Here is a 24,931-nt window from a genome sequence, read left to right as displayed (position 1 = left end):
AAAAATAAATTACTTTTTGTAGTGGAGCAAAATTATCCCTACACCCCTCTTACTCTTTATTCTCATTCCAAGGTTGTTACCTGCACATCTGGGGAAGAAATCAGCAATATAATTTTTGCATTTACAAATTTACTAGTTGCATTATGCTAACTTCCCTTTAATTTCTCTATAAGTTGGCTACAGTTTCTCTAAATATTAAAATATTGTCACATTATGTCTAATATGGTATAATTATTTAAACTGAAGATTTTTTTTGTATTACTTTGAAGACTGTAACTTTATTGTTCTTAAAAAGTTTTTGTAATACTTTGGAGCTTTTCTCCCCAGGCCTCCACTGAAAATGGGTACCTAACCAGTTGCATTTTCCTAGTAATCAAATGTCAATAAATAAATAAATATTTATTGACATTGATATACATAGATGTTTTTGGCAAAAGATGGAGGCACACATAGACACTACAGCATTGTACTTCCTGAATAGGTGCTTTGTTTTTGTTTTCTTGTCAGCTTTTTTTTTTTTTTTTTGTCATTTATTGCCATAATAAAGACTGGAGCAAATCTGTTCTATATCCAATAGGAGCTTTTATAGACTGGCTTGGGAATTGGGGAGTCTGAACAGTTTGTATATGTTTTTTTTTCAGAAAGAAAATTAACATTTAAAGAAATGAGAACAGAATAACTTTTAATGTGAATAAGAAATATAAATCAAAAAGTGTAATAAATGGAAAAATGATTGCAAAAAACACAACAAAACAACTATTTACAAGACTGTCTACTAAACAATGAGGATTCTAATAAAGTTCACTAACTAACCAATCATTATGCATACAGATTACAAATTATTTATTTAGTATATGAAGAAGTGATTTTGGTGGTTCTTGTCCTGATAGTAATAAGTTCCAATTGACAAACTTCAGATGCAATGTTGATAAATTTGTTAAAAGAGGGAGCAGATTAATTTTTCCAGTTTTTGTTACAACTTTCCTTGAAATTGATAAGATGCTCCATAATAGTGGGTATTTTAATCTCTAAACACATTTAGGTATTGGAAAATTAAATAGAATGAAGGTTTTAGTTAAAATAAATTTGTCCATAAATAAAGCCTGTAAGAAAAAATATATTATCCCAGTAAGGTTTCAGTACAACACAGTAAAAAAAACACATGTTGCCAATCTACTTTGACTTCTAATTTACATCTCCCAACAAGTCACATTTTTTTAAACATTAATTCAATTCTGTGGGGTGTGAAGAAGGTTCTACATAGAAAAAACTGGGGAATTGTGGGAACAATGTATGCAGAAAAGGAACAAGGTTTAAGAGGCAAGATTTGAATGAGCCATATAATGCATTAATGATAATGACTGGAAAGGTTATAAATGATAAATAACATTTGAAACTATAGTTATTTCAATGGTGTCTGTGATGTATAATGTTTGCAACTAAAGTGCTGTCAGTGTTTGTTTTTCATTTATATACATGTAAGATTGCCTATCACATATGTGATAATTTAACAAAGATGTTTATTGAAAAAATTCCAAGAAAATACTCTCCATTTGAGTGAAAAAGTAGCTTGTTTCAATGACAACAGAATTAATTTTTTATCCTCTTCACTTGAACTGTTATTAATGTGTCTAAAATAATTCCAATAGCTGCCTATATTACATTGCATTTCTTTTATAACCAATTTATATCATTTAGATAAAAGACCTTTCTCAATTGTACTCTGTTGTATCTATAAGGATAAACAATCAATTAAGTTTGGAACCATATTTCTTACGCTTTGTTGCATTCATTTAATCTTGTTATCAACAAACTGTCTACAGTTTTGTACATGCTACCACCTATATTTATCCAAATCAAATGTATTTATTGTGTAATCAACAGAATATAATTTTTCTTTGTCCGTTAACTGAAACCAATGTATCAGATTATTTTCTTTAAAAGTAATCCTTGTTTGCAAGTTAAAAGTGGAAATATTATTATGACTATAAGCTATTGAAAAAATAAGAAAAAAATGCCTTATATATTGAATTTCTGTAAATAATGTTTAAGCATTCATTATGCTGAATAGACAGAAGTGTTGGCTTTATTTGTATTATTTGAAAAGTGTTGCTTTAATAACCAAAGTACAACATTATTTGAAAATAAATTCTGATTTAAATTGTTAAAAAATTTGTTTCTAACACAAAATCTTCTTGAAACTCTTTTCACCTTGCAGTATAATTATTATTTAACCATAAAGCTACTGTCTTGATAATTGAGGATATTGAATATAATCTAAGTCCAGTAGACCAATACCACCAAAAGACCAGTCTCTAGTATGATGTATTAAGGCTAGTCTATGTTTATTAAGAAGTCATAAAAAATAGAATTAAAGAATTAAACTGTTTTACACAGTTCTTTGGTGGTGGTAAAAGAAGTGATTGTATGATATATAATATTTTTAGCAAAATAATCATTTTAATTATAGAAAGCCCCTCTTCCATGGTGAAGATATATTTGTTCCAGTTGCTTATAAGGTTATTTGTTAATGCTAAACTATTATTATAGTTGACAGTTATTATGTCATTAATGTTATCAATAATAATTATCACTAAATAATTCATTTTTCTTTTCTTGAACTACATATTTGACAAATGTCTTATCTATATCCTTAGTATTAAAATTTATGGGTAAAATTATTGTTCTGCTGTCATTAAAACTAAGGCCAGATTTCTTCTGGAAGATTTTCATTGATTCAAAACAGTCAGAAGTGAACTATTTCAATCATTTAATGTCAAGAAAATATGATTTGCAAACAACTGAATTTTAAATAATGAATTATTCCCCACTTGAATACTTTTGATGTTTGAATTTGATCTTATGAAGTTGGCAAATGGTTCTATAATTAAAGTAAAAAGTAAAGGGAAGAGAGGACATCCTTGTTTGGTTCCTTTAGAAAGTCTAATTGATTCTGAAGTATATGAACCTATTTTAACATATGCATGAGAGTTTTCATAAAGAAGATTAATAAGATGTATGAAATTGGCCAAGAAGTTACTTTTTTTTTCAATACTAATGAGAGATATTTCCAGGTAACAGAATCAAAAGCACTGTCAATATGTAAACTTATTAATATTAGTTTGTCTTTTTTGGGGGGAGGACTGTTATAGGACCGGAATGAATAAACCACTTGTTACTTCACAGAGACAAGGAACATATATTTGTAGGAAATGCAGTGCTTGTAATTATATATACCTAGGACCATCATTTATGCATAAAGGGATAGTGATGAAACATACTTTTTATCCAGATTGCTCCACAAGGAATGTAGCATATTACTGTTACTGTATGGAATGTACAGCATTCTATATAGGTAAAATTAATAGGTCCTTAAAGAAGCATATTATGGAACACCTTAGAGATATTAGGAATAATAAGGAGAGTAAAGCACTAGCAAGGTATATTAAGGAGTATGGCATGCATCATGCCTTTAGATTCTTAGTACTTCAGATAGTTAAAGAGAGTTTGAGGAAAGGGGATACCAAGAACAGAATTAGCTGAGCTTAGCTGGATAGTACATTTTAATGCAGACAAGAACCCAGGTATTAATGATGCTGTATCTATTAAACCGGTACTACACACATGCACACTCACCCATTGAGTAAAGTGTTTTGTTTTTTTTTTAACCCATGTGTTTTTCATACTATGTGTATTTACATATTGACATGGTGACTATGTGAAATGTAGTTCCTTTTTAGTAGTTTCTGGAGATATGCCTTTCAGCTGACTAATTATTTAATTGCTTGAGATTGGGCAGTCTTTTAAGTGCTTTGATACTGTTCTCTTTGTATTTGAATCTGAAGAAGTGACTGGAAAGTCGTGAAAGTGCTTACTCTTTTTTTGTTTTACTAAATATGTTTTACACCAAGCCATGGTTGGTCCTCTTTAGTTTTTGGAGAAATACTGCTGTTTACTTATAGAGGACCTTTATCCAGTTCCTGCTCTTTTTGTAATAGTTAAAAGAATGCATCACTCCAGAAAAATAAAAAGAAATCCAAAGGTGGTGCTGCAGCACCAAGGCAAACAACCTCACACACAGAAAATCTAAAATGCCAGTCACAGCTACAGCAAGATCATATCCAAGCAACTGCATACACCATACAAAAAAGCAAATTCTCATGGAAACAGCTACTAGAGCAGAAATCTGCAAGCCATCTTGAACAAAAAACAGAACCCAAAACATCTTCAACTGCCAGAAACAAAGACAAACCAGTTTTCTATGCTATGGAACACCAAGCAAACAACGGAAAGCAAATAAAAAAGATGAGAAATAAAAGAAAAATAAAAGACTTATTAAATGCTGGAAACAGCATTTCTTACATACAAATGAAGAACCAAGACCACTAGTAAACAGCTCAGCCCATTTCAATCCACAATGAAAGCAATTTCAAAACAAGTCACCCCATAAAAAATCTTATATTCTAAGTTTCACAGAAGAGACCCAGTAAACAAAACCTGCAATAGCAAGTTACATGGACAAGATCAGAAGCTTGCACTATCCCAGTGCATTCATTTATTAAAGTCAAGTATTGATAACTGTAATATATTTAAAATGAAGAAGAGAAGATATCCCAGCCATTTTAAATGAGAAAAGAGTTATGTTAGTAATTTACATGTAATAAAAACTACTCAATTATAAATAGTAATATTAAGTGATAAAATGTTACTAGAGATAGATGTTAAAGACTATACTAGAAAAAAATATTTAAAGATCAAGTTACCTTATTATAGGAAATCTCCAGGTTCTCCTTACCCCATTTAAAGCTGTTGAATGTACCTTGTTCATATGTTTTAAAAACAATTAAGTTGAAATATAAACTAATGCCATTATATCTACTAAAATTTAAATGTATTATTTGTCTCTTAATTTCGTGTTCTTCGCATTAATGTTCTTTCAGCCTGTCTCTTAAGGACATACTGTTCCAGTCCATATCTTTCTCTTGTTTTAATTTTTATTTTTTTTTTACTGTAGATATGACAAAGCCATATCAGGATCCTCAAAAAACTTGACATCATCAGAGAGGAAGACCTTCAATCTAGCAAGGAACAATAGGTGAACTTTAATTTGTTCTTCTTTAAGTTCTCTGATTAAAGGCAGCAAACATTTTTTTAGAGATAACTGCTGTAGGATACACATTGTCAAAATGGATTATTTTTCCATCTATTTTAAGTGGAGATTTTGCCCAAGTAGCTTTATGGAGCAATTCCTTACCTTAAGAGGAAAAATCTCACTCTTGTAGATCTCAGAGATTAATTATTCTTTGAAGAGGATGCAGTTAAAGACCTATGTGCTCTCCCAATTCCAAATGACATTACTTCAGGTAGGTTAAGCATCTTAGGCAGCCAGGATGTCAGAAAATTCACCATAGTATTTCCTTCTATTTTTTTCTGGTAAACCAAAGATACCAATATTATTTTTGCCAGATCTGTTCTCTAAGTCATTAATTTTGTTCAGCAAAAGATTATTTTATTTTAATAAAAATTCAATATTATTTTTATCTTCATTTAGTCTCCCTTCTATGTCATTTAAAGAGTCCTCAATACCAGATATTTGTGACTTCCATTGTTGAAGAGCTTCTTGAATTTGATCCATTTGTTTTATGCACTTTTCAGTGAAGTTATCTAATTTAGTGTCCATTTTGTCCATCTTCAGTGATATATCCTGGATATTTAGGAGGACTGACTGAAACTCCTTTTTGAAAAGTAAATCTTGCGAAGTTGTTTTTGAATGGCTCATTTCCGGACTGTATGTATTAATGGTCTTCCAGTTAAAGCTGTGACAGGAAAATATTTAAAATATATATATATAAAAAAATCTTTGATATAACCCCAGAGAACCCTTAAAATTATTTAAAATAACTGTTTGCAAATAGGATTATTTCGAAGGGTACTTTCCTCTTAGAAATGGGCATGCCTTCGTTGAAGGTTGGGTGTCGAGCTGGCACCTCGGCGTTTCGTAAAAATCTACTGCCAATCATTAGCGAACCGGAGTTCTGCTGTGGCGACCCCTTACCGGTAAAAAGCCAAAAAGACAAACAAACTTTCCTGTTAGAAATATATAAAATAGCAGAGCAAAAGAAATCTGCTGCTACTCAGTCAGCATCCTAGCCATGCCCTACCAACAGTTTGTATAGTTTGAAAGGCACAAGTGGAAATAATATGGAGGCAATACCAAAGGAGATTTTTAGAACATTGGAGGTTACACTAACTTTTACTTTGGGTGGAAAACATCTCAGATGGTGAAGGGAAAGGAAGCCAAAGAAGGGTAAGTGAGCAGGTTTGTTGGCTAGGTTGAAAGCTGCTCTGCATAAGGCCCCTCTTCCTAGTGCCTTTCTTGCTAATACCAGGTCTTTGATAAATAAGATGTATGAGCTTAGGCTGATTATTAGGACATATAAGTCTTTAAGGGATTATTGTCTTATTTTTTTTATTTTTTTTTTTTTTTTGGAAACATGGTTGAATTTAAGCATATTGGATCCTGCAGTTGAATTGGCAGGTCATATTCTTTACTGACTCTGGTAAGAGAACAGGAGGAGGATTATGTGTGTACATTAATAATGCATGCTGTACAAATACAACTATGACTGATAAATCATATTCTCTCTATGCTGAATTTTTAATGCTTAAATGCCTCCCGTTTTATCAGCCTATGGAATACACAGCTTTTATTATTATGGTAGTTTATATTCCACCTCAAGCTAATGTTAAGTTAGCACTTGAGCAGCTATTTGCTGTTATTAGTAAGCAACAGCATTTACATCCTGATGCTGTTTTTATTATTGCTGTGGACTTTAATTAAGCAAATCAATGCTAGAAGTCTAAATCTCAAAATGCACTCACTCAAGGTACTCCTTAAAATCGAAAACATCAACATTTGTGCTATGACAGAGACCTGGTTTAAGGCAGCAGAAAGCGGTCCTGCACTACCAGGCTACAACTCATTCCACAGCTTTTGGCCCTAGAACTTGGACCGAAGCTCCAAAGGTGGTGGTGTTTCCATATTCATAAAGGATGTGCACATCTCCAGACTGGTAGTTCAATATAATGCATCTGAGATACTTCAGGTGCATCTAACTTTGGGTAAGACAGCGATTCAGGTCATAGCCTGCTATAGGTCCCCAACCATGTCCCAAGATTCACACTCCACATTACTAAGCACCCTGGAGAATATTAGGGTCCAACCTAACACTCTCATACTGGGTGACTTCAACTGCCCCTCCATTAACTGGGAAAAATACTCATGTACCAATACACTTAACCAACACTTTCTGGAATTCATTAATTCTAATGCCCTGGACCAACTCATTTTTATCCCCACTAGAGGTAGCAACATCCTTGACCTGGTCATTACTAACATAGGCGACCGTTGCTCTACACCAATAGTCAACTCCACCCTGGTTAGATCCGATCACAAGCTAATCACCTTGGAAATACACATCCCTCCCACTCCCCCAACAAAGGGTAACCACCATGAAAAACTTCTCCAAAGCTAACTTTGGGATCCTAAAAACAGATGTGGCTAACTTCACAGCACCCATGCAAATGGAGAATAGTTGCATGACCATCATATCATACACCAATGCACTGTATGAACATGTACACAAATGCATGGATCTTGTCATACCCAATAGAACTAAGATGCTCTCCTCAAAAAAAAGGAAGCCAATCTGGTGGTCCCCTGCCATAAACAAACTCTACAACAGATGGAGGAAACTTGATGCAGAATAAGGTAAAGTCCCAAGACTGGAAAAACTCCCTTATCAGCCTCAGCAAAAGGTTGAGATTCCTCATCAAATCCTCTAAAGCTAGCTATGATAACAGAATTGCAGCAGATAGTAAAGACAACCACAAGGCCTTCCATAGTTATGTAAAGAATCTCCATGGCAATACCCAGATATGCTCTGAGCTACTGCACAATGGTATCTCCCATATTGAGCCAACAGATATTGCAAATATACTGCCAAACAGATTCAGTGCTAACTTTACCCCTCTCTCCACCCCAAAGGACCAATCACAATACCAGCAGATTGCCAGGCATCCAGTATTACTAATGCACAGGTTAAAACAGCACTATCCAAGGCCAAGAATACAGCTTTTATGGGACCTGACAGTATCCCTGGTTGTGTTCTACATGAACTACAGAGTGAACTGGCACCTTACCTGTGTGCCCTGTTTAATCACAGCCTCACCTCAGGCTTTGTCCGTACCGAATGGTGCACTGCTACAGTCATCCCTCTCCACAAAGAAGGAGCGACTACAGACCCCGGGAACTATCGCCCCATTAGCTTGACGAGTCTGATATGCAAAGCTATAGAACGCATCATCATGGACCTAATAGACAAGGATATAGGGAATCTCCAAATTCTGGATCCTACACAGTTTGGTTTTGTGAAGGGTAGATCGTGCCTGCTCAACTTGGTTGACTTGTTTGAGTCAGTCACCAGAGATGTGGATGAAGGTAAGGTGGTTCATACAGCCTACCTTGAACTGGCCAAGGCCCTTGATACCATTCCCCACTCAGGAATCATAGAAAAACTTACTAAGCTAGGCATCAACCCCTATATCACTAGGTGGGTTGCAAACTGGCTCACAGATAGAACCCACAGTGTGAAAGTAACTGACTCCAAGTCAGACTGCTGACCAGTCATGAGTGGAGTCCCACAGGGTTCTGTCCTAGGTCCTCTGCTGTTTGGTATATACTTCTCTAAAGTCCAGGCCAACATGAAGGGACTCTGGCTAACAAAGTTTACAGATGATTGCAAGTTGGGAGCTATTATTAACTCCCCAAGTGATGTTGACATCCTACAGAAAGGCCTCAGTGAGACCAATGACTGGTGTCAGAACCATGGCCTTAAGCTCAATGCCAAAAAATGTGTCTTCATCCCCTTTGTGAAAAACCCAGTTCCCTTGAATTACCACATTGATGGTAGTCCACTGAACACAGAAGGTGTTCTAAGAGATCTGGGAACACAGGTTGACAGCAACCTCTCTTATGACCACCAAGTTGCCACTGTGGTCAGAATGCCCTTCTGTGTGGCACATCTCATTACTAAGGGTTTTGCGTCCAGGAAGAAAGAGGTCATTGTCTACCTCTTCTCTTCCCTCATTAGGCCAATCATCGAGTACAGTGCCCCATTTGGCATGTACCTCACTAGACACCTGCAACAACTGGAGAGGCCGCAAAAGTACCTCACAAAGAGCATCCTAGGCCTTAAACACTTGTCCTATATGGACAGACTCAAAAAACTCCAACTATTCCCTGTCTCATATCGCCTACTTAGAGGCGATCTCTGCTTGACTTGCAAAGCCATGTCTGACCAAGCTCTGTTAGAAATGTTACAGCTAAAGAAATCCCAATCCCTCCACACCACAGGCTCCAGAGACCTCAACCTCATTACCACAATCAACAGAACATGCTGGAGGGACAAGATCATAATCCAGAGACTGCCCATGCTATGGAATATACTTCCCATACATGTCAAGCAGAGCACATCACTGGCCCTCTTCAGGAGAAATCTTGATGAGTGGATGGGAAATAGAAAATTCACGCCGGGGATCACTCCAGTGGCTCTACTCGACAGAGGCACTAGGAACTAAGGTTGGGTAGCATGATGCTAGTGTAATCCTATGGGCTAGGCTTGTAAAGGCTCCAGAGCCATTAGCCTAGTACACACCTATGAACCTATGAACCTATCTTAAAGATGTATTTCCCAGATTTTATCAGCATGTAAATTTTAAGACCAGAGATGAAAACATCTTGTATCATGTTTCTAGAAATATAAAAGATGCTTATAAGGTTATACCACATCCCCACTGTGGTCAGTCTGATCATCTCTCTTTGTTTTTTGTTCCAGTGCATAAAGCTCTCATCAGTACTATTAAACCTGCTAGTAACACTGTTAAAGTTTGGCCTGAAGGTGTTGTCTCTCAACTCCAGGACGGTTTTGAGAAGACAGATTGGAATATATTTTCTCATCAGATGAATTGGATACTTATACTTCATCTGTGATGTCATATATTAATTTCTGTGTGGATAATGTCACTGTTAATAAAAGGATCACAGTTTATCCCAATGAGAAACCGTGGATGAACAGTGAGGTCAAACAGCTACTTAAGAAGAGGGACAGTGTCTTTAAACTTGGTGATGCCTCAGCTTATAGAACTGCCAAAGGTAATCTCAAGAGAGGTATCAGCCCTGCCAAGCTCAAGTACAAATAGCAGATTAAGGAGGATTTTGATAACTCAAATTCACAACAGATGTGGCAAGGTATCTGTTTAATTACAGATTATAGAAAGAAAAATTATGTTCACTATTCATTGGCTAATAGCAATGCCAATTTTGGAGAGGAACTAAATGGTTTCTTTGCATGATTTGATAAAGATAACAATCAGCCTCCAGTCAGTATTAATGAGACTTGAGATCCAGAGCCTCTGGTCTTGCATATACATGAGGTGCGGCGGGCATTCAGCAGCATCAATACAAAGAAAGCAGCAGGTCCTGGTAATGAGCAAGGTTGTGTGTTTCAGGCTGTGCTCATCAGCTGGTGGAGGTATTCATGCATATATTTAATCTTTCGCTCTCTTTATGTGTGGTTCCTACATGTTTGAAATCTATGCTTATAGTGGCTGGTCCAAAAAAACAGAGGATAACTTCTTCTTATGATTATCAACTAGTTACTCTTATTTCTGTTGTTGCAAAGTCTTTTGAACGATTAGCAATTACTCATATTAAAACACCCATTCCAGCTGATTTAGACCAATATCAATTTGCCTATCGGGCAAATAGATCAAGTGAGGATGCTGTTTGTGTCACTATGCATGCTTCTCTTTCGCATTTGGAAAAACCTAATACATATGTTAGGATGCTTTTCCTTGATTATAGTTCAGCATTTAATACCATCATACCAAACTAGTCAATCAATAAACTCTTTGCACTGGGTTTTGCTCCATCTGTATGTAATTGGCTATTGGACTTTCTCAACAATTGACCTCAGTTTTTCAGGGTGGGGGAACCACACCTATTCTACTCTTATTATGATTACTGGTATGCCACAGGGCTGTGTATTAAGTACGCTTCTTCTATACTCTCTTCACCCATGACTATAAATGTATCAATGAATCAAACATTATTGTTAAATTTGCCGATAATACGACTATCATTAGGTTGATATCAAATAATGATGACGTTACATACAGGGAGAAGATTCAGAACCTGGCATCATGGTCTGATACCAATAAATTGATCTTAAATACTAAAAAGACCAAAGAAGTGACTTTTGATTTTAGAACCACCAATAAGAACAATTATGGTCTGATAATAATCAATACTGCGGTTGTAGACAGAGTTTCTGTTTTAAAGTTTTAGGGAGTCACCACTGCTGAGGATATGTCTTGGACTGAAAATACATTGAATATTATAATCCATCCATCCAGCCATTCTTAACCCCTTTGTCCATTTTGCAGATGGGGTTGGGGTATCACTTCAGCAGTGACAATCATCTTTAGCCAAATTGAATGTGATAAGTAAAGCACAAAAACATCTTTATTTTTTTGAGAAAGTTAAAGTGTGTTAACCTTCCCCAGAAATTGTTGGTCAATTTTTATAGATGCACTATACAGAGTGTCTTGACAAACTGTATGACGGCTTGGTATAATAGCTGCACTATGGCTGCCAAAAAGGCCTTGCAGTGGGTTGTAAAAACAGCAGAGGCTATTATTGGCATTGCATTACCACGACTTGAGCATTTCCATAAAATCATTGCATGAGAAGGGCTAAGAATATTATTGAGGACAAAACTCACCCTGGAAATATTTTGTTGGAGCTTTGACTTTCAGGAAGATGCTTTAGATCAATTTATACATACACAAATACATTAAGGAATAGCTTTTTTCCAACTGCCATAAATTTGATAATTTCCATTTAGAGAATTAAATGAAGAGTGTGATATTTAGCTGGGTGCGTGCATATATTATGATGCATAGTGTTATGTAACATTGCAATAATAGTTTTAGGTTGTTGTTCTTAGATAATAATAATTTGTTTCATTATTGTTTTATTATAGCATTTTGCATGTTTTATTGTTTTTATTTTTATTTTCTTTATATTTCTTTTAATACACCTTAGGTTGTCATAAAAAGTAATTTTGTTTTATTATACAATGACAATAAAGTAATAAAAGTCCAAAATACCTCCAAAGGGCTCAGCTGGGGTTCCTGGAAACCAACAATGTAAGTAGAAGTAACAAAGGAATCACAGAGACAAGGCTTCAGCATGCTGCCTTTTAATAAAATAGAACCAAAAAACACAAAAAAATAATGTGAGCCCTTTCGCACAACAGTCCTTCTTCAGAAGAAGCACTGTTGTGCGAAAGCACTCACGTTATCTTTTGTGTACTTGAACTTGACATAAAATGAAAAGCCTATCTCAGTCCTTCTGGGAGGCTGTGATTTCAGAGCTTGTATATCTATAGTATATATATATATAAAATATATATATATATATATATATATATATATATAAACATATATATATATATATATATATATATATATATATATATATATATATATATATATATATATATATATATATATATATATATATATATATATATATATATATATATATATATATATATATATATATATATATATATATATATGGAATACATGCATTTGAGTGAATGGCAGATGGCCGATCAGAAATTGTTCGACTGCAGATCAGTGAATTTGCATAAGTGCAAACACAATATAACTGAAATGCAAAATATCCCCCACTTTTTGACCCATGGTAGCTCTTGTTTAGGTGGTAGAGTGGTTGGAAATGTCGAATTTGGAATTTCGTACATTCTGACCATTCGACACCTGGAGATTTGACATTTAGGTTCGGGGAAACCACAATTCGACTATCGGTCGCTCAGTCATATGTATGTATTCCTATATATATATATATATATATATATATATATATATATATATATATATATGTATATGTATGTATATACACATGTGCATAAACATAAACAGGACCCAATCACCATCCTAGAAATTCACTAAAGGGCCTAGCAAAAGTTCCTGCTCCCATGACATACCAGTATATGTACTTCAGGGCCATGTTAGCCACAATGAGATAAGATCTCCTTATTAGCTATTTTGCACGTTTATGAATCTCATCTATTACCATGACATGCAGATCATTGCTGATCTGCAACAGGTGGTAACAAACTGCTGCTCATTTAGACATCTGCATTTACTCACACCCACACTCCCACACACACACTAGTACACACATATACACCACAGCTCCTCCACCCACCCACCCCCATAATAGTTGAAGTGCTGCTGGAGCATGTATCTATTGTGCCCTGGTGACTAATGTGTTCTCCCATCCCTTAATCCCCATAATGCCATTAATTCCATTATGGCACTTCCATTTATGAGTAATCCCTGATGCTTAGTTTATCCCACCACCCCCAATCCTAGTACTGCTGTCGGTGCCCTTATGGCATTTTCTATCAGAGTAATACCTGGGGTCTAGTGGTTCCCCCAACTCTTGATCCCCATTGTGTTGAGAGTGCTGTTAAGGTACTTTAATCTTTAATTATCCCTGGTGTCTAGTGGTTCACCTCATCTCCTAATCCTTGTACTGCTGTCTGTGCCATTAGGGCACTTCTATTTATGAGTATTCCATGGTGGCCAGTTGCTCTCCTATCCCCATACCACAATAAGGGCAGGTGGTGGCCAGGTTCAACACCACAACTTTACGAGGACAGCAGTGTATATGCATTCCTGAAGGAGGTTCTGGAGTGATAGCACATGACTAATTAGCATATGCGTACACCCCAGAATGACTCCTTAGCATTCAGCACAGCTGCTGAGACAGCCCTACGCAGTGCTGCATATCTTCACTGTGGAGGACCATGTATCACTGTGTTAGGATAGTTCCTGAGTTGCGAAAAGGTACTGCAATGTACATATGACTGCACACACATTATGGTACCTTAATGAATCCTAGCCCATCAAATTCTTCCCATGTAGATAGGGTAACAACACATGATCACTTACATCCTCAGTAGCCATCTAAAGTTCAAGCTATTGAGATATGAGTGATCTCACACCGAGTGGTGGCACATAAGACCACTCTTCAATACCTTCACACCACTTTACAAATTCAAGGGTACTTTGGCCAGAAACATTCTCCTTTTATCCAAAGAACCTTTGAATGTGTCCAACCTGAGATATGTTTAAGACTTTTTTTGCCAGTAAAGTCTATATGCTTGTTTTATGATATATTGTGAGAAAAAAAACAAATTGGGTAAGCATCACACATTGTATACTAAGTATTATTAAGATTTTATGCTAGTTGTAGTTCCTGTTGACATGTAGAGATTTCAAAAAGGAATTGGAAGTGTGATGATTGGGGAGAGATGGGTGAAGGCTGCCAGCCTAGTCAAATAGAATTTGATATATAATTCTATCAACTGTATAAATAAATGTAAAATACAGGCTTGTGTTTTTAAATGTAAGAAAACACTGTGAAATGGAACTGCAAAATATGTGACAACATTGCACTCTACTGGCCCAGTGAAGCATGTTATATCCTTTCATGTTAGAATTCGGCCCCAGGGCGGCTGGATGAAGATTTCATGCCCGTTGTTTTAAGGCTAAAGTTTATGACTAGAATTTAGGTGTGGAATGTGCTTTATTGCTTTGGTTTCTGCTAGCATGTACATGTGAAATGTCTTCTATTGTTGTAAGCTTCTGTGCAGGTGTTAGATTACTAAATATGCAATTTGTTTGCCTGGGAAAACCTAAGTGTCAAAAATAATGTAATTTTGGAGGGACCCAGCAAACATGTTTGTTAGTAATGTTTAAATTCTATTTCTCACAAGAGACCAAAAGTATTTTGACTTTGGACATCTAACCCAGCACTGCTTATGCTCTTTATGTATGTAAGCAGGATTGTAGCACTGTGTTTTCTCTTAAGATTAGCTAAAGATTAGAAAGTTAGATTAAGTATTTTTCTGTGTAATCAGATCTTTCCTCCAATATTATTTTAAGTTTCTGTGTGATCTCTGAACTCTTAGATATCTCCGTGGTGTAGTAGTTTTGTCTTGTGTTTTAATTATTTATTATTAAATATTTTTAAAACCTTCTACCTGTGGCTGGTTTGTGTAGAGATAAGCTTTAGAGTACATTGCATATTTATATAGAGTTTACTTTAATAGGCCACTCTGATAAGCCTTAGACTGTATAGTCACATTATCATTGGATAATAATATTGCACAGTAATAACTGGACATCCTTTTAAGGGCCTTTTAGTAGCTGATATTTTAACTGGGTGTTGGCAGTAATTACTACCGTATAGTCTGGGTAAAGGGGCACAGCTGGAGAATCTGTGTCAGCCTTTCCCAGGAGTGTCTCTGTAAAGTGTATAAATACTTATCCCAAAGTGTGTGTGTGTGTGTGTGTGTGTGTGTGTGTGTGTGTGTGTGTGTGTGTGTGTGTGTGTGTGTGTGTGTGTGTGTGTTGTATCAGCTACTTGGCAGGGACACGAAGCACTGGTTGGACAGAGAGGGTACTGGAGGTTTTAGCTTGCCCAGTTAGGCTGAGACCTGGACCCTATAGCTGTGCCAGTGGGGAGTCTTATTGGGGACCTGGTGAGAAAGGGAGCAACCAGCCCCAGACTGACTGTGGTTTCTGTGTGCACTTAAGGGAAATTGTACTTTACTGTGTGTATTAGTTATCCTTTCCTCTTCTATGAGACAACCTCCCTTGTGTTAGTGGTGAGGATCGAGGCTCCTTGATTGCTGGGCCAGGGCATGGTCGTCACAGGAAGCATCAGGTTTGTTAAAATGTTCTAAGGCTAATTTCTTTCTGTTGCCTCTATACCTTTGTCATTAAGACAGAACCTACTGAATGGTATTCATGTTCATACTATTTACATGTTTGGACTGGTGAGAGTCCACTAACTTAAAAATAATAATGACTAGCTAAGTTAGATTAAAAGTAAGCTCCAATTGTAATGAATGCTTAACTTAAAAGAGAGTACAGTGATACTCAGCCTTAAGATAAAACTTATTGCACAAGCATTTTAGTCATGTTGATGTCTTGCTGGGATCGATGTTAAATACATCAAAGGAATATATAACAAACTACCATATAAACTTGTAATATACATTGCTACAGATATAGTGCTGTGCATGTTTTTTTTAAACAAATCTAACTTGCATTCTGTAAAATTAACTACTGACAAGCGTTGCATATTGCACAGCATAAACTGAGCTGCAATTAACAACTTTTTAACTGTAATAATGTGAAATGGAAAAACAGTGAATAATAATTTTGCAAAACTAGTCTTTAACAAGATTATTTTCCTCAAAATATTGAAGTCGTCATTTTGGTATGGGCAATTACATACATTTAAATAATCAACTCTAAGGTTGCTTCACCTTAGTGTATAACAAATTACCAATCTGTAATGGCCTCAGTGAAGTAGTTATCTGTTCACGAGCTGCTTGGCTTATCTGTAAGTACTGAGTGACACTGAACTAAGCTGCAGTTTCACTCCTGAATTTACATTGAAAGTAAGAACAGCAGCCTCTATTATAGCAAACATCGTCTGCCTCACAAGTGTTTATTTGAGCTATCTGCTACTATCTGTCTAATATTTGTAATCCATCACTTGAGCCACTTGCCCTTTAATAAATTAAAATTTCTACATAAGGACATACACAGAGTTGCTGAACAAAACTCCTGGTCTTCTTCTTCTTTCGTTTTTTTCCTGGTTAGGGGGTGCCACAGCGGTTCACCTGTCTGCTCATGATTCAGTGGAGTTTTTACGGTGTCGAGTTGCCAGCCCAGCACACAACCTTCCACAGAAGGCACACACATGCACGCACTCACGCACTCATGCCTAGGGCCAATTTAGAGTGTCCAATTGATCTACAGCCTGTCTTTTTTTTTCTAGAGTGCTAGAGCATTTTCTTCTAGATTTGATTATTACTTTGCTGATGTTTACTAACTCACATGGAAAAAAGTGTGATCTGAAAACAAATCTGTAACTAGACAAAAAACAGAAGAGGTGTGGAAAATCTATGCTGCAGGGTCAAGTGGTCACAGAAGTGAGAAAACTAAGAAGGAGAAGCTGCAGTCAATAGGTGGAAATAGGACAATTGTGTGTCCTCTTTGTGCATGTGTGTGCCTGCATTTGCAACTAACCTTTAATTCCTCATTCTATTCCAACAAGTTTTATAATAACTTTTTGTTAATGTAATATGCTAAATAAAACTCTAGCCCGCTCCTTAATGTCCTTAAATCACAGTTATAAAAATATTGCTTCAGTGTACATAAATAACTATGCACTACTGAGTTGGTTAGTCGCAGAATGCCAAACTGCCTATCTGTAGCTCTTGTCTCCCTCTTGTGGAATAATTATGTACAACGTCATCATCATTTTCAAGTAGAAAATGTTTTTATGTACTTGTTAAATTACTCATATTACTGACCGGAAAGGCCCACTGAACCAAGTGCCCTTTCGCAGGAGGAAAGCCAACATGAGAATGCCATCACAGACAGAAGAAATTATAGTAATTCATCCACATTGCATAATGTATTAGGGCAGTACAGTGGCACACCGAGTAGTGTTATCACCTCACAGCGAGAGGATTCCCTGTTGATTCTTGTCTGGGGTGCCTTCTGTGTGGAGTCTGCATGTCCTCCCTGTGCTTGTGTGGGTTTCCTCCAGGTGATCCAGTTTCCTCCCACATTCCAAAGACATTCAGTAAGTGGATTAGACACTCTAAATTGAACATAGGTGTGAATGTGCATGTGAGTGTGCAGTGTGGAAGAAGTACTGTGGCAGGGTTAGCCACCCAGTGGTGTAAACCTTGGCTCTAGATGATTGTCACTGGTGAAGTGACACCCTGACCCCATATGGAAAAAGGGGTTGTGGATGGATGGATGGATGGATGGATGGATGGATGGATTGATGGATGGATGGACTGCATAATGTAGCAATCTCTCACACAATAGAATTTAAACTCCACATTTCCTTCTTCTTCAGTCTGTCATGTAACAAGTAAACTTTCACTTCTATACACCCTGGTGTGTTGGGTTTTTGTACTTTTGCCACCCATACAGGTGTGTGTCTGTTTTCTGTGCAACCCTTACACTTTGTAAAAATATTACTGCAGGAAGGAGTTCTTGCAGATATGAGTCCTGCTCTTAACATATATATCTTAGCCTGTACTTCTTCTTCATAGGTTCTTCTTCTTCTTTCGGCTTTTCCCGGTTAGGGGTCACCACAGCAGATCACCTGTATGCTCATGATTGGCAGTGGAGTTTTATGGTGTCGAGTTGCCAGCCTGGTGCTCAACATTCTACGGAAGGCACACACATGCACACACTCATGCCTAGGGCCAATTTAGAGTATCCAATCCACTTACAGCATGTCTTTGGGATGTGGGAAGAAAACGGAGCACCTGGAGGAAACCCACGCGACCACAGGGAAGACATGTAGACTCCGCACAGAAGGCACCCCAGCCGAGGATTGAACCGGAGAACCTCTTGCTGTGAGGTGACAATGCTAACCACTGCACCACCGTGGCCGCCCATTTGTCTTAGCCTGTACTATTACAGTTAATTCATATAGCTGTATTTGGACACCATTAGTGCTACAACATTAAAATTGTTTGACTCTCTCGCTATCTCTCTATCTGTCTCTCCCTCTATTAACTGTTGTAGGAACCATATAGTCCAAACTTATATATATCTTGGAAGCCCTTTAAATCACTAGTTGGTGAGTCTGATTCCAACTGGCTGGGATGTTCCCACTCTGTTTTACCTTAATATGCTCACCTTTGTTTTTGCTTACCTACCCTATCCCATCCCTCTCACCCGACTCCATTTTCTTTATTCAGCCTCAGCTTCATCCCTACCTTCTACCAGCCAATAGCAATTGTCTTAATCATTATCATATTCACTGGAGCATGCCTCATCAACTAACTTCCCAATTCATACTGGCCTCCTACATAATTTCCTTTTACTTCCCCTGGTGCCCATTCCATTGTCCAGTGCTCACTAACATTCTCTCTTGCTTGGTCACCTTATTCTTCCATAATACTCCCCATTATTTGACTCCTAACAATCAAAGTCCTCCTTTTTCTTGTACCTGGGTACACAAAGTGTCACTTACACTCCTAATTACCTTCCCAGTACAAATCTCCAAGATTTCCTTTAGTTAAAGTCACATTAAGTTATTTCATAATTTTATGTATATGCTAGCATAACCCTGTAATAACTATTACAATAACAATAGGGAATAAGCTAACTTCTGATTTGAAAACATAAGCAGATTTACAATCAACTTACCAGTTAATGCTGTAAGCCTCCTTCATTACAGTACAGAAAAACAAGCAATATCCAATCTAGAAGGATGCCAAAGCAAACACAACATAATTATTGATATTACATGTACATAAAATACAACATCTACTCTTTCTGACCCTTTTTCCTCTCAAATCTCTGCTGGCCAACTAACATGTCTCAGTTAACATAGCATGCAAATAATAGCCTGAAACTTCTTTTTTTTTTACCATAATGTAAAATCAGCTTAACAGTACAATACTAAGGTCAACAATATCCAGATGTAACACCATTAATATTTTCATTCTTAAACTCTACCAACAAAACAGGTATCTAAAATCAATCAAACCAGATATTCCCAAACCTTATGGCAGAAATCTAAATACCAGCATAAATATAAATACAAATTAATTCTAAAATGTGAAGATATTCACCCTATCACAGGACCTGCCGTGCATAGTTCTATCTTGAACAATTATAGTACTCTTTTCTAGAGCAGTCCTACATCTTGCAGAGAAAATAAGCTTAATTAAGTTGCAACAGATATTTCTTTCTTTTTATATGCCTAAATTAACATTCTTTCATAAATAACAGTATTTTGCATTTCCACCCTTGCACACTTCTATTAAAAATAACCCAGCCTGTCAAGTTCTGTAGCATTCTCATCCTGTAATTCCAAAACACTCTCTAATCTTCCTAAATGTATTTCTCCCTCAGTTAATCCCACATCCTTTTCCTCCAGTTTCTAAGTTTTCCACTATTCCCCTTATTAGTTTTCCTCCATACAGATCTGTTAAATATTTTTCTAACACCACCACAATTTCATTCCCTATTCCCGTCACCATCCTTTCCTCACTTTTCATCTTTTCAATTTGACACTCATCTATTTTAGTCACCTTGTCCAGCAAAGGAAAAACAACCTCCTTTTCTCCAGCAACTAGAAACTGTTTTCTTTTAAACCATATTTTTCTCTCTCTGTATTCAAATGAAATATCTATTCTGTCTGTGATATTGTGACGACCCCAGATAAACCTGGGGCAGTAACTAAGGAGCCTCAATCCTCACCACTGTCTCCTGTAATGGACTTTCACTGAAAGCAGAAATAGAAATACAAAATTTCCCTAAGACTACATCGGGAATAGGCTCTAAACTTGGGACTGTAGTATATGCTTCACTCCAGGTCCCCAAATGAGTCTTTACACTGCAGAGAACTATGTCCCAGTTCTAGGTATTTGACACACTCACTCTTAAATTTTTATATTCACACGTACAAACAATCTTATGAAAAACTGGCACAGATTTACCTGCTATGACCTCATTCTCAAATTACAAAGTAATGGCTGTGTGAAGATCGGGTGAAGATAGATGAAGGCTGCCAGCCTAGCCAGATAGAATTGTGCAGATAATTCTATCATTTGTAAATATTTATGTAAACTACAGGCTTGTTGTCTTAAATGTAAAGAAATACTGTTACATGTGGAACTGAAAAAAATGTGACAACAGTGCACTCTACTGTAAGAATGCTAAGTCAAGCATTTCATGACTGTCTTTGATGTTTACAATTCGGCTCTGGCCGGGCTAGATGAAAGTTTCCTGCCTATTGTTTTAAGGCTAAAGTTAATGACCAGAATTTGCATGCATAAATTTCCTTTATTGCTCTGGTTTTTGCCTAGGTGTAAAAGAATGTAGATGCAGTTTCTGTTGACCTGGGAACCCCATGAACTTGTGAAGAATGATGTAATGTTTGTCAGAACTGCAATTTCAATTTAAACAGAGAAAACCAGATATTATAAACCATTTTTGTCTTGACTATCCAACTCACAGCACTGTCTTTCTCATATGTAAGTTATCTTAGACTTGTGTTTTCTTTGAGAAATACCTAGGAACTAGAAAGATTAGACTAAGTGTCTTTCTGTGATGTCAGAACTGTACTACTGAATTATTTTATGTATTTCTGTGTGATCTCTGAACTCTTGACTAGCACTGTGTAGTAGAAAGTATTGTCTTGTGGTTTTAATTATTTATTATTAAATATTTTAAAACCTTTTAACTGTGGCTGGTTTGTGTAGAGATAATTTAAGCTCTTTAGAGTCCTTGTATGCCTTTGGTAAAATTGTACAAAGCCACTCCTATAGCTTTAGCCCTGGGCTATACTACCAATTGGATAATAATATTCCACAGTAATAACTGGACACCATTTAAGGGTCTTTGAGTAGCTGATAATTATTAGTGGGTGGTGGCAAGTGGGTACTACCGTATAGTCTGGGTAAAAGGGGCACAGCTGGAGAACCTCTGCCAGCCTTCACCAGAAGTGTCTGTGTGGTTGTATAAATGCGTATCTCAAAGTGTGTGTGTCAGCTACTTGGGCAGGGACATGAAGCACTGGTTGAACAGAGAGGATGCTGGAGATTTTAGCTTGCCCACTAGGCTGAGATCTGGACCCTATAGCTGTGCCAGTGGGGAGTCTTACTGGGGACCGGGAGAGCAAGGGAGATACCAGCCCTGGACTGACTGTGATTTCTGTGTGCTCCTAAGAGAAAAAACACTTTACTGTGTGTATTTGTTATCCATTCCTCATATATAAAATGCCCTCTCTGGTGTTAGTGGTGAGGATTGAGGCTCCTTAATTGCTGGGCCAGGGCACAGGCATCACATTTGTGGTGGCCGTGGTTGGGATACCCACACATTTGTCATTTGGCAGCAGTGGGATATCCACATCACATATTAATTAGGTGGCAAATACTAATTGGCTTGTAGAGGTGTGGGTAGACTGAATCCTGCAGCTTGTGTAAAGTGAGCTTTGAAGGTGTTTTTGTACTCTAAAACAGCCATGCAGTGAATACTCGGAGTTCAAATCACAATTGTTTTATTTCTTTTGTTAGCTTAGTTAGTCAGGGTGAGCAGGCAGCCTGTCAGCAGTGGAGTATGGAAAGCTGACAAGGAGCCAGCTGGTGGAGATGTGCCAGGCTAGGGGACTGGTGCATGGAAACCTGACTAAGGCAGACCTGATTGCAGCCTTCGTTACAACTGCATCAGAAAACAGCAACCAGTAGAACAATCAGACTGGCAGTGGAGATATAATACCCTCGGGGAATAGACAGCTCAGCCTTTCTGCAGTGGACTTAAAAATCCAGCTGGAGCTAAAGAGACTTGAGTTGAAGGCCAGGATTGTGGAAATAGAAGCAAATGAGAGACTGCGATGTTTCCAGGCTGAGGAGAATGAGAAACTGCTACATCTGGAAGCCGAGGAAAAAGCAAAGCAGAGGCAGCATGAGAAGGAGATATGTACTCTTCAGCAGACTCATGGAGGTAATGGGGAAGGGAGTAACTGGACCCCAGAAGCACAAAAGGTCAGTAAATTTCTTCTGCAGTTTAAAGAGGGGGATAATTTTGATAGTTTCATTCATATGTTTGAGAGGGTATGTAAACAGTATGAAGTGGACCAAGGGCTCTGAGTACGGTTCCTGACCCCCTTACTCCACTGTAAAGCTGTAACTGTTTTATCTAAAATGTCTGATGTTGCATGTTTTGATTATACTGCTATAAAAATTGTCGGTTAGACTTGTTTAAGCTAACACCTGCAATGTATAGGAAACGTTTCGTGAGCATAGATGCAAGGCAGATGAAAGTGTGTGTGAATATGTTGCTGAATTGAGCACTTATTTCCATAGGTGGGTGAGTGGACGTCAGGTCACCAATTTTTCTAAGGCTGGCAGACCTTTTGGTGAGGGAACAAGCCCTTAGCACTTTGCCTGAGGACATGCGGATCTGGTTAGCTGATAGACAATGTGCTACTTTAGATGAGTTGGGGAAAAAGGGAGACCTATACCTGGCAAACATGGAAGCCCTGCACAGGAAAGGGACCCCCAGTACTGCTCATAGGTCTAAAGGAACCCATGGTGGTCAGCACAGAGTAACACAACAGAATCTGTCAGTAGCAGGGGAAGCCACTAGTCCAGGTACACATCCAGGAGTTAGGGTTAAATGTTTTGAATGCAACCAGTGGGGCCATGTGGTATACAGGTATCGACGGAGGCAAGGTGGAGAATAAAAGTTGAGGGAGCCAGTAAGTGGGAAAGAGAAAATGCCAATAGTAGGTTGTCTTGAGACAACAGGGGTACTAAACTACCATCCAGCAAATGTCCTGATAGGGAAGGATTTGGATGAGGCAGTAGCATGTGCTTATGCAGTTACATGCAGTTAGGCTAGGAGACAAGCATGTGGGTCTAGTGGGAGACCCAGACAGACTGCATACTTCCAGCCAGGACTGGTGAGGTGGTTACTTCAGGGAGGGAGCTACGCTGTAGCAGTGAGACTGAATGTGAGCCACAGCTGCTTGGGGGTACTGATGTTCCCTTCGACAGAGGGACTGCAAAGGTAGAGGTGAGTAGTAGTACCCAAGCTGACAGTGAGGCACCACTGTCAGAGGATGCCAGACTTCCTGTAGAAGGGGAGCTGGGAAGGATTACAAGGAGAGAGTTGAGACAGGCTTATCTCTCAGACTCTACATGGCAAGGCCAGAGGCAGGTAGCTAGGGAAGAACCTGAATCTCAAGGAAAGGGGGAATCTGTATACTGGGACAAAGGGTTACTATACAGAGAGTGGACCCCTGAGGGAGGGCTAGAAGGTGAGAGAGTATAGCAGTTGTTAGTGCCTAGAGCCTACCATCTGGCACTTCTAGCCATAGCCCATGATATTCCCTTTGCAGGTCATATGGGCATAAAACTTACAAAGAGGCATATTATGGAGAACTTCTATTGGCCTGGAATTTCCAGAGTTGTAACAGGGTACTGCAGGACCTGTGAGCAATGCCAAAAAGTAGGCAAGGCAGGAGACAAGGTAAGAGCTCCTTTGATGCCTTTGCCTGTGATTGAGGATCCATTTTGGAGAGTGGCTATGGATATTGTGGGTCCTCTGAGTACCCCAAGCTCCACAGGGAAAAAGTATATCCTAGTAGTAGTGGATTACACTACATGATACCCTATGGCAGTGGCTTTGCCCACCATTGAGGCAGGGAAGGTGGCAAATGCTTTGTTAGAGATTTTCAGCAGGGTAGGTTTCCCAAAAGAAATACTGACTGACAGAGGTGCCAATTTCATGTCAGAACTGCTGGCTTGTCTGTGGAAGTCCTGTGGGGTGAAGCACATGAAGACCACCCCCTACCATCCCCAAACTAATGGTCTTGTTGAGAGGTTAAACTTTGCAATCAAGTCCATGCTACGGGCATTTGCAGATCAGTTTAAGAGGGAGTGGGACACATATTTGCCCCATCTGTTGTTTGCTTACAGAGAAGTTCCCCAGGAATCTGCAGGTTTTTCACCCTTTGGGCATAGGGTGGGTTTACCTTTATAAAGGTTATACACAGTCGGGTGAACAGCAAGTGTTCAAAAGGCTGTTTGCAAATTTTGCAAACGCCGAAAGAAAAAAGGTTTGAATGTGCAATGAGCGAATGCACAGTGACATTCGCTCATTGCACAATCGACATTATGGGCCAGATTGCACTATAGTGGGGATCGGGAAATGG

The sequence above is a fragment of the Protopterus annectens genome, chromosome 1.part1 (assembly GCF_019279795.1).
Source record: "Protopterus annectens isolate FY-2018-M chromosome 1.part1, PAN1.0, whole genome shotgun sequence".
Classification (NCBI taxonomy): Eukaryota; Metazoa; Chordata; order Ceratodontiformes; family Protopteridae; genus Protopterus; species Protopterus annectens.
The sequence above is the reverse complement of the archived record's forward strand: the minus strand, read 5'-3'. Positions refer to the sequence as shown.